The sequence below is a fragment of the Marmota flaviventris genome, chromosome 7 (assembly GCF_047511675.1).
Source record: "Marmota flaviventris isolate mMarFla1 chromosome 7, mMarFla1.hap1, whole genome shotgun sequence".
In the NCBI taxonomy this organism is placed as follows: Eukaryota; Metazoa; Chordata; class Mammalia; order Rodentia; family Sciuridae; genus Marmota; species Marmota flaviventris.
In genome coordinates this window covers 97061501-97080015 of record NC_092504.1, presented here as the reverse complement: position 1 = coordinate 97080015, position 18515 = coordinate 97061501, and the positions used below count along the sequence as shown (strand labels likewise).

The 18515-nt window shown below is 40.2% G+C and overlaps 1 long non-coding RNA gene and 1 pseudogene across 1 annotated transcript in view; both read right to left on the bottom strand.

Moving 5' to 3' along the window:
* Window positions 1-1351: 1351 nt before the first annotated feature.
* The window catches only part of LOC117794762 (uncharacterized), a 34563-nt gene continuing 17399 nt past the window's right edge, over window positions 1352-18515 (bottom strand). The window contains exon 2 of the long non-coding RNA XR_004618631.1: window positions 1352-2354. This is a non-coding gene — a long non-coding RNA (uncharacterized lncRNA). The remainder of the gene's footprint in view (window positions 2355-18515) is intronic.
* Window positions 16855-18219, bottom strand: LOC139706534 (zinc finger protein 232-like; annotated as a pseudogene).

Genomic DNA, 18515 nt, shown 5'->3' with positions numbered 1-18515 from the left:
ATTAGAGGAGTTTTCAGGGTAATGGGTTGTTGGTTTGTTTCTTTTAATGTCTGTTTCAATTAGCGATGTAACATAATGGTGTAGGATGCTAGCCAATTGAAATGCAGGTGCTTTGCAACACGCTTTACCATAAAAGGACAGGTTTTGTCAGTAAGGAAATCAGTCGTGACAGTTGGCAGTCGTAAAGACATAGGTAAGCTGGGAACCTCCTTCCCCACATCTCTGCTCTCACTGTCTGGAGAAGCAAATGTCAGACCTCTTGTTCCAGGTGGGGTTTCTTTAATTTACAGTAGAATTTTATATTGCTGAGAATCATAGTTGTGTTGTCGTGAATGATGAAGGATATGTAGTTAGACACCTTCTGCTAGATTTATTAAAAGATGCCTCAGAGTTGAGTTCAGCCCTCCTGGAGAGCATTTTGGAAATATGTATTCCAAGCATCAAAACAGGCCTATCCTTTCCCAGGAAATGGCACATCTGGAGACTTAACTACAAAAAGGTTACGGATTGGTTCCAAATATGCATCTATAAGAATATTTGTATCAAAACTATTTGTAACAATAACAAAGAAAAATATGTAAGTGTGTAACAATAGGAAATTGTGACTTAATTAGGGCACAGTCACAGGCTTGAGCCTGAGTGCCTGTCAGCTCTTTGGAGTGACGGAATAGGAAGGGCATCTACTGAAATACATTCATGATACATGCTCACCTTAAAGTCTGTTTTATTATCTAAACAGAATATTTACTGTGTGGGAGATGTTCTACTAAGCATGTATATGCATCTTATTTAATTATTAAACAATATGATGACCTTGGCAGTACTATTACCTTTATTTTACAGATGATGGGTGCCCAAGGTCCCATGAGTATTGTGTCAGAGCCATGGGGGGTTGGGATAGAGAAATGAGAACAATATTGGAAAGGATCTAGGAAGATTTATTATCTATGATTGTATGGGATTTTGAGTATTGTCATCCTCTTCTTTTTCTTGAATATTTTCTGTGTATTGTTTTCCTATAATGATCCTGAGTTTTTTCATAATGAGAATTGCTTAGTATCTCAACTGTCCTATCTTCTCCTTCTCCTTCTCCTTCTCCATCCACCCCACCCACCCCACCTCCCTTTTTTATTTATTTTTTATATTGAGACAGATTCTTGCTAAATTTCCGAAGTTAACCTCAAAGTTACAATCCCTAGTCTCTGGGATAACAGGTGTGTGCAACATGCTTAACCCTTTCTTCTTTCTGATTCTTTCCAAGATTTTCCAATATATGTGGAAGAGAATTTTGGCTTATGCAATCCTGTTTGGGTGTGGATGTGAGATGTCCCCCCAATAAGCTCAAGTAAGAGACAATACAGGAATGTTTTATTACCTAAACAGAATATTTACTGCATGCTAGACGTTCCACTAAGCATGATTAGATTATAAAATGATTAGATCATGATCGGTGAGGTAAATGATTAGATTATGAAGACTGTGACCCAATCAGTGGGTTAACCCATTTGATGGATTAATAATTTGAATTGAATACTGGGTGGTAATTCTGGGCAGGTATGGTATGGCTAGAGGAAACAGGTCATTGAGGACAGGTCTTGGGGATTTTATCTTGTCCCCTAGCTCCTTGCCCTGTCTTTGTTTCCCAACTGTTATGAGCTAAGCCACTTTCCTTAGCCACTGCTCTTTCACCATGATGTTCTCCTCCACTTCAGGCCAGAGCAACAGAGTTGGCCAGCCATGGACTGAAACCTCTGAAACCATGAACCAGACTTTTCCTCCTTCAAGTTATTCTTGTCAGGTATTTTGGTCACAGTGACAAAAAGCTGACTAACAGATTCCCTATGGCTGGGGAAAGGTAAGAAAGATAAGTATCCATGCAAGGACCTTTGGATCTCTCCAGGTTCTGCTGCAGGGCTGCTGGTCTCTGCAGCTCCTTGGGTTGGTGAACACTAAGGTACAATGAGTCCTGTTGAACTTTTTGGATGATTAAAGTCTTGTCCTGCTATTGAACAGGTCATCCTTGGTCATCGAGATCCTGTTTTCAGGGGTCTCTTCTCAAACATCATTTTGCAGACAAATGATGCTCTATGAGCCATGATGCTCTTCTAGATCAGCACCTGGGCACACCTGCAGTCCAAGAATGATCTGTGTGAGCTGATCCGTGGCTGGCTCCCGATGGAACATCTGTGCCAGCTCTCTGAATGTTGTTGGAAGTGGCCCCGTATCTGGTCCCTCCTGGAGCCTTGCAGGCTTTCTCTAGCACACTCCAGCAGCTGGGCTTCCTCTGGGTGGTTCTCTCTCCTGTCACCATCTGAAGCCTTCCTCCTGCCACAGTGCATCCTGCCTTCTTCTTTCTATCAGATCAGAAAGTAAATCTATGAAAAGTTGTACTAGGCCTAGCTTTTCATATTCTTTAAGTGAAGGTTTAAAAAAAAATTTAGATCTCATTTCTCCAAAATGTCTAACTTTCAAAACCCTCATGGTAGAATCCTATTTGCGATACCAGAAGAAGAATCCTAACTTTATTTCTCTTTGATATTTTTGCTGCAGTGACTCAAAATCTTCCCTAATGAATTAAAGGTAGGAAATGGATGCGCTGAAAAGACATGGGGAAGGTCAGTTCAAAGACATCAGAAACATGTTTCTATTTCACTAGCACATTGCTATAGAAAATATTGGAATTTGGCATAAAGATTGTGTGATTAGGGGACAGGACAAACTCTAAGAGCTTTCAGAGTTATAGAAAAGATCCAAATCAGGAAGGGCTTGGGATAAGTGATTTTGTTTTTCTATGAGGATCTGGGGAAGGGAGTGGGGAGGGGTGGGGGATGGGGATAGGAAAGATGGTGGAATGAGATGGACATCATTACCCTAGGTACATGTATGATTGCACGAATAGTTATAACTCTACTATGTGTACAACCAGAGAAGTAAAAAATCATGCTCCATTTGTGTACAATGAATCAAAGAGCATTCTGCTGTCACATATAACTGATTAGAACAGATAAATTTAAAAGTTTTAAAAAAAGATCTGGGGAAAATAGAACATTTTCTGGGAATGCTAGGTAGCAGTGTATCTTCAAAATGAGAACAGAAAGGCAAATTTGGAGAAATTACATAATAAGTGAAATACTCAGGATACTTTGAAAGAAAAATGAATGAGGTAACTCAGAGGTGAAAGGAATGACAAGAAAGGACAGTAGAGAGTCCCATGCAAGCATTTGCAGCAAAAGTTGTCAAGTGAAAGGAACCTGAGCTTTGAGGTCAAACAGAACGCACATCAAATCTCAATTTTGCCAATCACTGGCTGTGCCAATGAAGCCACTCTCCATTACTGTTAGTTTATTTGAAAGACAGAAATGACAATACCTAACTCAGTGTATTACACAGAGAACAAAAATCATATAGTAGTAAATGAGAGTAAATAATGCATGTTAATTCCCTCATAGCACGTGACGTCCAACAAACTAAGTGTGACTAAACTACAATCAACATCATCATCATTATAAGAAGCAGAAAATAAGCTTAAAAAATCTAGGGGAAAAAAAAACTCTTGGTCAACACCTAGAGAAAGCCCCCCAAGATCATCACAAGAATGATGGATGAAGACTGAGGCTGTAGCTCAGTGGCAGAGCACTTGCATGGCACTTGTGAGGCACTGGGTTCAATCCTTAGCACTCCATAAAAATAAACAAATAAAATAAAGGCATGTTGTCCATCTACAACTACAAAAATAAATTTTAAAAAATGATGGATGAGGGCCAAGAAGGAAGTGAAGGATACACCAGATGCTGAAAGAACTCTATGTGAAGATAAAACGAAAATGAGGATATATATGGGTTCCATACGGATATGAAAACAGGTGTGTAAAACGAGATGCCATGCAACTGAGTGTGGAAAGATCATCTTGCTTCCTCTGATGAGCTACACCGCTCTGAACAAGAGGAAAGGAGGAGGAGGTAGAAGAGGAGAAAAAGAGCATTTACTATATTTAGATTTTATACTGATGAAGATAAGGACCCTGAAATCCTATGCACATGTAGGTTCAACAGCCAGGATGTAAAGTCCTTTCTGAGCACAGGATATGTAGAAACCTTGGTATCCTCATGTAGCTGCTATATATGGCCCCAGTCTCTCCTTCTTGATCATTTTCCATCTTCCTGTGAGAGACAGCTTTAACTGTGGAGAAACCTTTGTGAACTTCTATGTGCCTGGTGCTGTGCTGGGGACACGGCACCCCCTGATCCACACTGGAGAGCAAGACGGCTCCACAGTTGTGATTGGCAATTCAAGTAAGGGGGGAGGCAACCCCAGGAAGGCTTTCTTTGCAACAGCCCTCCATTGGGCACAGTATCTAGGAGAGGTGTTCAGTTTACCTCTCTAGAAAACCACTATTTTTTTGTTGTTGTTTTATTGCCATTCTTTGGCTATGTGGAGCTGTCACCTGTTTCTATCCTGCAGTGTGGCAGTCCCTTGCCCCCAAGCTGAATGTGCTGATGAATCACTGCCTTCCTCTTTGGGCTCTCTCCTCTAGGAGCCCCACACAACTACGTGGCCAATTAGCAGACAAGGCTTGCTGGTTGGTTTGTTGTCTGCTTCCCCACCAGGCAGGAGAGCTTTATTTGGGAACATTCTATGCTTACATGAATAAATGCTTGTTCACCTCCCCCAGCAGTCCAATATATATGTCTGTTCCCATACTATACATAGTTTCACAAGTGGGTTGCTATAATTATGATTGAGAATTATTTTTGATCTCAAGTAATATTTACCTACAACCTGCTTATGTTGGAGGGGGGTGCATGGAGAGGGCTGAAATATCTCATTTTCATCTATGTAGATGTGTATGTAAAGAGGAGCTTTAGTTTAAAAAAAAAACACTTTTGCACATTGCAAGAACTTGGAAATCAAATTTTACATTATTTACACTATAAACATGCTTTTCTCCCATGACACAGCTGCAGAAGTTCTTTATTCAAATCATTTATTGTAGTATAAATATTCTGGCTAAAAGTATAAGCCTTTGGCTCAATCGTTCCTTCAGTTCTCAAAGCTGTTTATTTAACTGGTGATTTAGATCTCCAATTGTATTTATTGGTAAGTTAAAACACTGGTCAGGCTCAAATCCCCCAAAGAGTTCTGAAATTCAAATATACCTATGAAATCAGTTAAATTCATTAGTGATTGTTATGTCCACAATCGATAGTTTTAATCCATTTCATTCAGTTTAATTTGACGAGCTGAATGCTCTGGGACAAGCAGAGGAGAGAGAGAGATATCTTTGAACACTTGAAGGCCTGCTGGGATGGTTGAATCACCAACAGATCATTCAATAGTGTCAATCTGATATCTAAGTGCTATCCGTGGCAGTCCTTCACTGTGGCTGCTGTGGGAATTCAGAGAGGGAACATTTTACTAGTGCAATTTGGAGAAAATCTGGAGGAATGTCACCAGAACTAAGATGAGAAACATGTAGAAAAGTTGATCAGGAGTCTGAGTTCCAGCAAAGAAATTTACCCATACATGTGAAATATGAGTTAGGAAGTAGCAAGAGCTGAGGCCAGAGTTTTAAATTAGCCATGAAACGTTATTATATTCATTCAATTCTTTTCAATTGAAGAGCCTTTAAGAATAATCTCACTCCATTCCAAGATATGAAAAAGAAAAAAAAAAGAGTTTATTTGGTTGAAATGGGATTAAGATCTGGCTATTTCATATGATTCTACCTGAACAGTGGAATTGGCTATGGACAACTTTGTACTGATTAAAAGTTGAAGAACTTAAGCTTTATCTTGTATGGGACAGAAAACTTATGGAGGATTTTAATTGGGTGTGTTTCTGGCTCAGATCTGCATTTTTAGACAGATCATTCAAGTTGAGAGGGTGACAAAGACCAGCTTATTCCTCATCTCAATATCTCTCTCTCCTTTTATCTGGGAACAGTCCAGATGAGAGACAGTGGAGACCTGAATTGGGACTAGAGGACTAAGCAAAGGAGGGAAGAGATTAGAACATGTAATTACTAGATAAAATCTGTCAGACTCATGACTGATTCTCAGTGGGGAAGAAAAGAGGATTAAATCTCAGGCTTTTGGTTTGTGTGACTAGAGGAAATTTGAAGTTGTTAATTCAGATGACGAAAGAGAAAATGAGTGGATTTAGGGTAAAAATAATGAGCTCTCTTTGGACATATTGATTATGAGGTACCTGTGGAAATCCAAGTAGAGACAGTGGTCAAGAAGGAAAATGAATATAGGATTCTAATCCAGGGAGAATACTAGACTGGGAAAGGAGACTTTGGATCATCAGGTCACCAGAGTATGGCAGGGATGGGGGGGTGGTGGCAGGAAGTCAGAAGCACAAGGGTGGTTGATTCTACTGAGAAGCATATAATTCTCAAGGGGACATCATAGAGTCAATGTTTTCTTTACAAGCTTTTCAATTGAAGAGCCTTTAAGAATAATCTCACTCCATTCCAAGATATGAAAAAGGAAAAAAAAAAGAGTTTATTTGTTGAAATGGGAATAAGACCTGCACGACCCTACCTGCCTGTGCTCTCTACTCTTCTTTCTTCCCCAAAGGCAATGCCAGAAAATTCTGAGAAACTGTTGAAAAAAAAAATGAGTGATTTAGACCAGAAGTCAGAAAACTACTTTCCAGGGTCCAAATCCACATACTTCCTGTTTTTGCAAGTAAAGTTTTATTGGAACACAGCCACTCACATTTGCCTTCTAGTTTGTCTGTCTGCTTTCAGGCTATATCAGGAGAGTTGTGACAGGGACAACCTGGATAACAGAGACAAAAATAATCACTGCCTGGCCCTAACCAATAATCACTACTTGGCCCTATCTATTAAATATAGATATAAATCCCACTGTCCTTTTAAAAAAGAGAATCAGCTATCAATGTTCCAAAGAGGAAGATGGATATGTGCCCACCCAAATGAATCTTCATAGGAACAGCAAACTACCACCTCTGAACTTCCTTTCACTATTGAATAAAATAGTTCTTAGTATTTTTTTTACTGTTATCTCTGAAATAAATTTAAAACTGCCTTTATCCTATTTGAGGTAAAACACTGAATTTTTTCTACGCTATTATTAATTGTTCTTTCTTAATTCAAAGACCAATTTTACTCAAAAATCTGAAGTATCGTATACCCTTTCTCCTACAAGTGACGCGGTTTGAAAATTCAGTTTTCCAGGGTGCAGCCACTAGGGAGTTCTCAGAGGGATAAAGCCTGCTGGGTCAGATGTATCTTTTGAGATTACATCTTGCTGGGACGTGCTGGGATCTAACCCAGCCCAAAGCTCCCACCCCACCCCTGCATCTCTTCTTTCACGCATTGCTCCTATTTGTAGGCAACGTGTACCAGCCAGAAACAAGCCAGGGAAGAAGAGTGCAGAACATTCACCCCCGAGAGCTGGTGAGATCGACGTGAGACACAAGGGACCTGGAGGGAAGCCCAGGGACCTGCCATTCCAACAGGTGCAGGCGCTGGGCCCCGCCCCCTTCTCCTCTCCCTCCATTCACCAGGTTCTTCTGCATTTGGCCAGAGAAACGCAGTGCAGGCGGCACACGTGGCAAAGTACTAAATGTGTTTCAGTAGCACCAACTGGGGAGTGAAAAATTTTCCACAGTTCACCCAAAGGATTTTAATGTAGTCCGAGGTCTGGAATTAAAGAAACATAAACTTAATTCTTTGTTGATAAAGCAGTATTGAAAACTGGGCCCCATAGAATTCAATTGATATCCTGAATTTCTATAACAAATTGAACATGGAGACACAAATAATTAGCATGCATTTATTATGTTTAAGAATGACAAAGGATAAGTGTCAGTCACAAGTGAACAAAAAAAGGGGGGGGGGGGTATTTTTATAGCAAAATAAGAACTTTCTGCTAAGATGTGTGAAAGTGTTAGGGTAAAATTTCCACTGTATTTAGTTTAGACCTTTATAGATCACATGAAATAGGGAAGAAAAGTGTGAAGGCAGAAAATAGAATAAATTTATAAAAAGATTACTTAACTCTTTTAAAATAAATGTACCAACCCACTTTCACACCATCTCCACTCTCTTTGTGAATCATTAGTTTCATTTAGTATTGTTAGCCATGTTGATTTTAAATATGACTCAGGACACCATATAGAAGGTTAAATTCAAACTCAAAGAGAGGATGTTTAAGTAACATACACTTATTTGTTAAATACTTACAGAGTTGCTTACTATGTGCCAGGTAGAGTGTTAAGAGCCTCATAAAAGTTGTTGTTTTTGGTTTTTTGGTTTTTTTAGTTAGGAAAGCACACCTGAAAAAGACCTGGGCATTGGTAGAAATCAAATATTTTTTAAAAAGCAAACAATGGCCAAGCACAGTGGCTCATGCCTGTAATACCAGCAGTTTAGGAGGCTGAGGCAGGAAGATCACAAGTCCAAAGCCAGCCTCAGCAACTTAGCAAGTCCCTGAGTAACAAAAGGAGACCCTATCTCAAAATAAAAAATAAAAAAGGGCTGGGGATGTGGCTCAGTGATTAAGCACCATGGATTCAATCCCTGATACCAAAAAAAAAAAAATTTTAAAGCAAATAATGTGTTGATAACTAGTACCTTTCTTGTACTCATCTCATTTCCACAGAGCAACTCTTCTCCTGAGCATTGGTTGCTTTGCTATTAAAGTATTTGGGTGAGAAAAATAATCCCACACCTGAAGACCTGCCTGGCTGTGGCTCTTCATTTTTCCATCCCTCCAAGGGAATGCTTACATTAGTGATCAGTTTTCCTTACTGCAGGGATTATAAGGCAAAAAAAAAAAAAAAAAAAAAATTCCTTGTTTTGGATTTCTATTAAAACAAGTATTTAAATATGCAAATTGTTATACCAAAATGTATTTAATTATAGAATTTGTACATTTCCCAGTTACCAAGAACTTTCTATTCTTATGTGATAGTCGTTTCTTAGAACTGCAGTGACCTCAAGTTTTTTTTTTATTCTTTTCCTTTCATCTATCAGAATATTCTCTTTTCAAAACTCTGTCCTGTCCTTCAGTAGACTCTTCTGAATCCTCTGCATTCCTCTAACTGCTAAATCATTAATCACATCCACACCGTTATGATTCTGTTTCCTTCTTTCTTCAGCTTGCCTATTCAGAGCATTCAGAGACCCGGTATTGCCTTTCCTCCATTTTTTGGTCAGAAGTTTGCTCTTGTCTCTGAATTCTTCAGGGCCTGAAGCCAGCTCATTTCCTGTGAGCTTTATGTGAACTTCTGCTACTTGGCATGTCTGTTTTCCTGAACACAGGCCTCAAATCCTGAACTCACATCCTGAGTTCACTCCTCTCTATAGCTCTTCTTTATTTCCTTATATCATATAAAAGAAGCCTGTGGCTCTCCTTTCACCCACTAGTCTGACAATGCTATTTGTTGAGCTTCTGGTATATGCCAGCACAGGTGTTTTATTACCTCTGATATTCAATGAAGAACAAAACAGACATCAATCCAGTTCTCTTGGAACAGTGTGGAGTAATCACATGTTATTTTGATTGTGCTGAATGCCATGGAGGAAATGAACAAGGACCACTTCACTGAGAGAGAATGAAAGAGCAGACCCACATGAGTAGTCAAAGGCAGGTTTCTCTAATTCTTCTCACATTTAAGCTGTGATCATAAAGACTTTTTTACATTTTTCTGATTTTCTTTGTGGGGGCAGGAATCTTTATCTTGTCCCATAGCCATTTCCCTGCATCTTTTTATAGAGGAGTCCTTCTCTGTTAGCAAAACTCCTAGGTTAACAGACTCTTCCCCATATCTTTTTTCAGAACTGGAGGAATTATCTTTCTGTTGTCATCTCTTATTTTCTAGGGGGGAGAAAAAAAAAAGTCCTAACCCCTGGTGGCCTAAGCCAGGGTCCATCAGCCATTAACTGATTAACTGTGTTTCACTTCAAAATTAAAATCAGATCCTATTGAGAGATTTCTATTTCTACTCCATCCAAACCAGGTGAGCAACTGTCTCCTGTTTTCTGAAGACTTACTCTCTCCAGTTTCTTCCTGGTCCAGGGTATTTTTTCCATATTTTGATTTTTATTTCTCCATTTCTTCTGTTGCCTTCATCCCTTCCTGTGGTATACCAAGTTCTCTAAACCATCCTTTGCATCTTCATCCCACAGATGCTCCTTGATCCTGTGGGCCCTGGCCCTAAGGCACAGTACAGCACCTTAAGTAAACACAGCAAGGCAGGAGGCAGGCCACCTGTAACACCTGCTTTTCCACCTTCTAGCAATGCTGACCTCACATGAGCTAACTTCTAGACTCCACTTCCCTCTGATGTAGGATGAAGATAACCCATCCATATTCATTCATTTTCTTTTGCTATATAATAGAGTACCACAAATTTAGTGGCTCAAAAAACATATGCTTGTTATCTCATAGTTTCTGAGGATCAGAAGTTTGGGGCAGAATATGTTTCCAAACTCCCTTAGTTGGTGGGAAGAATTTGTTTCCTTTCAGCTGCAGGACTGAGGAGCCCAGCTTCTTAGGCTGTTGGCTGGAGGCTGCCCAAGGGGCTGTGAGCCGTTCCCTCCAACATGGCCGCCTCTCGAAAGTCCTCAAGGAGAGTTGTGAGCTCCCGATTGCTGAACATCAGTCTTAAATAACTGATAACTAATCAGGTGACTTTTGCCATATGATGTAACTTAATTAGGGAAATGGCATCCCATTACCTTCCATATATATATATATATATATATATAGGTTCCAAGCAAGTCACAGGTTCACCTAGCACTGTTGAAGAGAGGATAGTACAGGGCAGAGAGATGAGGCCATCTCAGAATTCTGTTCACTTCAGAATTCTCCATAGGGCTGCTATAAACAGACATATTAAATCAAATCATGCATAGAAAGCACTTAACCCAGTGCCTGGCAGGTGGTACATATTCAATTAGCTATTATTATACTGCTTCTTTCTTAGACTTTTTAAAAATATCTACTGGCAGTAGGATGTCAGCTACTTATAACTGAGCATTGGCAGCACCTTTCATCTGCCATTTTATCTTCACAAGATTCTCTTACATCTCTTTCCTGAGCTCCTCATCCCCCTGCCGGTCACTTCTTTGGTTCCCCCGCGCAGCTGAGCCCTGGAATGCATGTCATAGTCTGATCATCAGCTCTTCTCAGGCACATGGTGTCCTAGATGATCTTATGGAAAAAATTGCCTTCGTTCATGTTTCTTTTTTAGTTTTGAACATAGTAAGTATGAAAAAAAAAATGGGAAACTTGCAAAACCAAAATGGAGTCACTCATGTCAATGCTACTTAAAAAAAAAAAAGAGGAAGAAAAAATAAGAAAGAAAATAAACCTGGGCGATTATGCAGAAAGGATTCTTGTACATGATCACCTGAGAGTAAGTATCTCAAAAGGCTCTGCCAGAGCTTACCCAGAGCTCAACCTTACACAAAAGATACTAGTACCAGGACATCTGCCCAGCAGCTGTCTGTCCATCCTTGAACAGGTACTGCTCTTGAAATAATCATTGCGGTCAAGTACTGTTGTTTCAAAAGAGCTGATGCAGTCCTCCCCACTTTTGTCTTTAAAAATGTCCCTTTGCCTCAGTCTCTTCAATAGGCCCATAGTTCGCTCTGGCACACTTATTCCTATGGCAGTGCTATTCCCAAATAAGTATCATTATTCTTTGGAGAATCTCTCTCTGATGGTTTTCCACGGAGTCTGGCCTCAGTGTCTGTTCACACCCCTGCTTTGGCACGTTTACAATTTCCCTGCTGCTATCTCGTGCCTCTGCCTCACCCACGCCCACCCCTCTGTTGCTTTGCAGTACATTTATTTCAAAACCTCTTAAACCAGCAATTCAAAATCAGCAGCTTCCAATGTCTCATTTCCTTTCACTTGAATGAAATGACTGCCACCGTCCTTGTACCAGTGGGCAGGTCGTGTCTGTCCCCAAGGTTCTTGGCATCCCATGGGAGACCGAGAGCCCTGTGTAAAAAAGGAAGCTAAAATTTCATAGCTGGAAAGGCAAAACAATGTTGAGGGTTGTAAGGGTTGCTGTTGTTATTGTCCAAATCTCTCAGAAATGGGCGTGAAAAATGGCAGGCACCAGTACCAGAAAGAAGGATTCAGCCTTAAGGAGAGAAAACATATGAGACTCTGTGGAGGACCACAATGTGTACTAACCAGATTAAAATCAGAGATGAACTCTTTCAGCCTAATGCCCAAACTGAGAGTCCCTTAAAGGGGATTTTAAAAAATGGCAGGCAGGGCAAGGCGGGTGGGGCTGTGGTGTGCTGGAGTATTACTGTGCCCAGGCTCAGAGCTAGAAATGGTGAACAGTAGGCAATAAGGACTGTGAACTGGAGGGACAAAGTATCCCACCAGAGATAGTTTTTGCATCTTTAGCTTCAGCCACACTTGGCTTTAAAGTGGCTCTGCTTTTGTCAACTGGCACATTGGCATGACTGATTCAACTTAGTACGTTTTGACAATTCTGATACCAAAGTCTTGGGTTATCCCAGTGGGCCCTGTTGCTGGGCCTCTGGGGACCAATGATCGCATTTTCCATGTGGGCCATGCTGACTCAAGCCACCTTTAGGTGTCAACTTTGAAGAACAAAACACTGGCTACTTCATTTTTTGGTACCTGAACCCTAACCTGCAGTATTTCTCTTCTTTTCTTACTTTGCCTGCTTCCAAAGCAGTCCCTTAAAGAACTCTGCTTTCAAAAATCTAGTTACATAAATAATATGGACATACACACACTACATATATGTGAGTGTATATCATAACTGTATTGAAATATTTACATATACTAGTGGTTATCCCTGAATAGCAGGTACATTTATTTCCTATAGCTGCAATAAACAAATTACCACAGACACAGTGGCTTAGATCAGCACAAATCCATTACCTTACAGGTCTATGTTTCGGCAGCCCAGAATGAGTCTCCTTGAGCTAAACTCAAGATGTCAGCAGGGCTACATTCTTTTCTGGAGGCTCTCAGGCAGAATCCATTCTTTGGCTCTTTTCAGCTTCCAGAAGCTGCCTGCACTCCCTGGCTCAGGGCCCTCTATCAACAAAGTCAGCAATATTGGACCAGGTCCTGCTGAGGCTGCCAGCTCTCGGGTCTGTTCTGGTTTCCTGTTTCACTTTTAAGGACCCTTGTGATTACATTGGGCACTCCCAGATAAAAGAATAAATTCTCCTCCTGAAGGCCGTTGATTAGCCATCTTAATTCCATCTGCAGCTTTTAATTCTCTTTTGCCATGCAACCTAACGTCTTCACAGATCTGGGAGCAGAATGAGCACACGTGTGTTGGCCGTCACTCTGCCTGCCACAGAAGATCAAGAACTGTTGTTGCTGTCTATTTTGCCTTACGTGTAGTTCTGAATTTCTGAAATATGAGTTAGTCATAGAAGATTCTAAAAAACAACTCACAAAAATATCCAGGTCTCTTGTCCATAAACTCCCTTTCAACATGGCTCCCTTTACATCACCAGCTACCACTACTTTCCTTTGTCTCACCTGTAATTTTCTGAAGGTGGTCACTCATTCTCGCTCCTTTAAATAGTCCCATTATGTCTCTAGAGTTACCTTTCACTTACTCTTTGAATTTTAACTATTTCTTTTACTTCTTTGGTTGGCAGTGGGGGAAATGTTTGTTTTAAAAATCTTCTCCATGAGCATCACTCTCAACTCTTGAACTTAGCATCTTGACGTATTTACAGCATATCATCCTGGTCTCTGATATTTGGAAAAAAAGAATCAGAATTCTCTCCACTGATCTACCTGTTATAGTAATAATAGCTTACACTTAGCATCTATAATGTTTCAGCCACTCTTCTAAACACTTACATATATCAAACCACTCACTTATCATATACAACAATCTAATAAGACAAATGCTATCATTATTACCATTTTAAAGATGGAAATAAGGCACAGGTAAAAGAGAAAAGTGAAGCACAGAGAGGTTAAGTAACTTGCCTGTGGTCACCCAGCTAAAAACAGATGGAATTCCAGAATCCATTCTCTTAAGTATTTTGCTGTATTGACATTCTTGTATTTTTATATCTTCCTCTTCTACATTTTTTTATAAATTCATGATAACTTTTTTCATCTCTCATTTCCTCTGCCCTAATTGCCATTTTTCAAGAAACTAATTTCTTCTACTGACATAACAGGATCAAAGAAGAAAGTATAGCATCTCCCAGGATTTCTATCCTTTTAGGTACATAAATGCCATGAATTCTATGTGAGGTTACTCTGTTATGGAAGAATATTCAGACTGATTTTAAGTATTTGGCTTAAAATTCTTTTAGGTCACTTTTTTGTTTTTCTGTTTTTTTTTTTATTGCTTTCTGCAATGTTGTTAAAGTCTGTCCTGTTATAACCAGGCCAAGTAATATACTCTAAAATAAAATTATATTTTATATTCATTTTGGGAAAGAAAGGAAACCACATATATTGATTGGCTCTTAGGCCTGAAAGTAGAAAGTGATTTTTCAAATGTCTTATTTAACCTTCACCATGGAGATATGAGACAGATGGTCCCATCCCTGTTTTACAGGTGAGAAATGAGCTGTTTTTATCACAGGAATGGAAATCTGACTAACATACGTGATAATAAACTAAGGGAAACTTAGTAAAGCCTGTTTGTTCTGATTCTTGTCTGTGAGTCCCCCATCTTCAGAGATAAGAATGATTCTTTCCTTCAGGTGGATGGCACCTCTCACATGAATCTCATGGCCTGCGTCAAGGAAAGATCAGAAAATCATTCCTGTAAGGCCTCTATTCCTATATCATTCTTATATTCCTAATTCCTCAACATCCCTATATTCGTCTAGAGAAGAAGGTGAGGGAAATGTGGAAATGACCTTCCTAATTCTGTTGTTTCCTCAAAGGCCAAGTATCCATACTTCATATAGACAGTATTTGTGATCCATTTCATGAGACAAGTTTTAATACCTAAAATGCGCAACCAACCCAACAGTAAAGATAGGCAGAAAATAGGAATAGGTAACTCACAAACTAAAAAGATAAAATATATTAATAGACATTAACCATGAAAGATGCATAGTCTGAATTGTGATTGTGGAATGCAAATTTAAAAAATGAGAAAAGATTTTCCTCATTAGATTGGCAGAAAATTAAAAGAACAAAATCATAGCATTTATAAACTCTAGGTAGAACTAGATTTACAAAGGCTCACTTGAATAGTAATTTTTCAATAAAATTGTAATGGGTATGTCTTCAACCTAGCAATTCTATGTTGAAGTTTCAAGTCCCTAGGATTACAGGTGTGCACCTCTCCACCTAGCTCCAAGTAACAAAATTCTATCATTCCATAAATCCATCCTTACTTGATAGAATTTGAACTGTAACAACCATCTCTCTTGTTTTATCACAAGGGATCATAGAAGTTCTCCACACTTTACTATAGCAAATGCACACTGTCTATTTGCCAGATCATCTATAGACACACTCCGACTACAAGAATAAGAAATTCCCAACAACATTAAAACCTCAGAGGCTTTAATAGAATGCTGAAGACAAATAGTAATAAATTTCTTAACATCTGAACATAGAACCATATTGTAAACTGGACAAGAGAAAGTGAGAAACCTCATGTTTGTCTGTCTGTTTGGATAATTCTCAGGATGATTTTAACCATCCACTGGGGCAAGTGGTAGCTTCTAGCCCACTCTGTTTCAGTTGTCCCCAGTTGGTCTTGAGCTAGCCTGTCCTTTTTTTTTTTTTTTTAATATAGGCCAATGATCAATGTATTGCCTCTTAGCTTCAATCCAACATTCTTTGTTCTGCTTTACTACAGCTGGACCTGTAAACATTTCTCCTTTGTCAGGTGGTATAATGGAAGGTTTTGACAATTAAGGGCACTGGAGAGACCAAGATAAGAGGAAGGAGCTTCTTTTAGGGTTGGTTTCCCCCCACCATCTTGTTCAAGAGTACAGCTGCCATCAGTGTCCAGGAAATCCAGTGGCACGTACCCCTTGGTGAATGTTACTGATACCTCATCTCGTGGTTTCTTGGACTGCTGCATCTCAGTGAATGTCAACCATTCATTCAGTGGGCCATAGCCAGTGCTGTGTTGGTAAATATTTAACCAACTGCACACCAAAAATTCTTGATTGTTGCATTTGCTGATTTTCATGGTGTGAATATTCCCTTAACAGCTAATTTCAGTGCAGATTTAGGCAGTGATAATGCAAAATTGGCTCTAGCAAGCCTGTACAGACTGGCTTTAGTATGTCTCTGGATTAGCACACCCTGTCCAGTGAGGTCTGAATTCAGTCTTGTGAGGCTGGAAGGGGAGCTTCTAAGTTTGCTTCCCTTGGCCTTAGAGGTAGTAGCTGTTTCTCATTCTACAATTCTATATTCTTTAGTAGATCATACCCTTTTATTAGTTAATTCTTTATATTAAATTTCCCTTTTCAAATTACTAGTGCAGATTCTGTCTCCTGCTTGGACGTTTGCAGATGTGACCCTCTCCAAGGAAGAGGACAAAAGATCCAGTGTGCCAGGACAAAGATCTAGTCACAAAAAAAATATCAATAACTATCACTGCCTGAGCAGTTATGCTGTGCTAGCATTAGAACTCTACTGAAGTAGGCATTACTATCCTTATTGTATTGGTGGACAGCTAAGAGTCTTGTTCAAGGTCTGCCAGAAAGAAGCAGCAGCACAATTTGGCTATTACTTATAGCCAAAGGCATCCTATGGATATATTAATTTTAATCAAAGGACATGAATTAATAAAATCTTCAATTGACACTACATTGACAGTTTTTCCTAAATCAAGAAAGACACAGGGAAAACCTTAAGATACTTATAACTTTTATGAGATCTAGTCTTAAGTAGCTTAGACAAAAGTACAAGTCTGTCTGGAGACTTTATCATCTTCAATACACTGGGAAGGCTCTTTGCTAGCATGAACTCTCTGATGTCTAATAAGCTCTGAACTCCATCTGTTTCCCACATCCTTTTTATATAAAAGTTTTCTCTCCACTGTGAATTTTCAAGTGCTGACTAAGATATGAGCTTTAACTGAAGGCCTTCCCACACTCATTGCACTCAAGGGCTTCTCTCCTGGATGAATCCTCTGATGTTGAACAAGATGAGCACCCCACCTGAAGGCCTTTCCACATTCACTACATTCATAGAGTTTCTCTCCAGTATGAATTCTCTGATGCTGAATGAGGTTTGAGCTCTGATTGAAAGTTTTCCCACAGTCACTACACTTATAGGGTTTCTCTCCAGAATGAATTCTCTGGTGGATTACAAGATGTGAGTTATAAATGAAGGCTTTCCCACATCCACTACGTTCATGGTCTTTCCTCCCTGTGGGAGTTTTCTTATTTGTGACAACCATCTGCTGAAACTTTTCCCTTGAGCAGGGGACCACTTCCGTCTCTTTGCTTTGGAATTTCTTTGCTGCTGTTCTAAGGTGCCCTCAACTTCAGAGGTAGCTTCAAATGGAGAAATGTCAGTAGTGAGTTTTTCTGAGAACATCTGTGATTCCACTTTGGTAATGGGCAGCTGTGGCAGTGATCCTTTGTCCTTGGGTTCTGGGCCATCTTCTGCAACAACTGATGGAAAATGTAAAAATACCTGTTCACTCTCTGGCAAAGGCTGGGTCTCCTGAGATTCACACTTGAGCTGGGTCTCCTTAGGTTGGAGCTGGATGCTTGGTTCCTCCTGGGCTGGTCCCAGAGATGCCTTCTTCTCCCACGGCTCTTCCTGTGCAGGTCCATCTGCAGGTCCTGGACACCTGCGGTCCTGGTTCAAGTCCTTTCTCTAAATCTTCCAGCACAGTCACAGCCTCCTCTTAATTCTTTGGGTGATGTTCCCCCACCCAGGACCAGAGTTCCTCAGGCAGGATGGTCAGGAATTGCTCCAGCACCAGTAAATCCAGGATCTGTTCCTTGGTGTGTGTCTCTGGTCTTAGCCATTCACAACAGAGTACCTATAGTTGGCTCAGGGCCTCCCTTGGGCCAGGGGTCTCTTGGTAGCAGAGCTGCCTAAAGCACTGGAGGAAGATCTCTTGGCTGCTAGAGTGGTTCCCAGGTAGCCTGGTCTCATATCCCCAAGATTGTTCCTCTTCTTTTGGTTTCAAAATCACAATCTTCTCTTGTTCCTGTGTATCCTGAAGGGCCAGAGTTTTAGCTGATGTTAGTGGTACAGCCATAGTAGCCTGGACTAGCTCTGTAGAAAGCCCACACCAGCTGGGGCACTCCCACAGAGGCAGGGCATCCATCAGGCACTGCCCTGCACCGCGCAATTCCAGCCCCAGCAGCAGCCCCAGCCCCAGCCCCAGCTACAACTCCTAACCCTGTCCTTTTTGAAGGATTTTTCTGGTTGCTGCCTTCCTCTCCATGTGACTAACAGGATAAAAAACATGTGCCCTGAAAATTTCTTCTACTGAGACCCTATAAATATTACTCATTCTGGGCTGGGGTTGTGGCTCAGCAGTAGAGTGCTCACCTAGCATGTGTA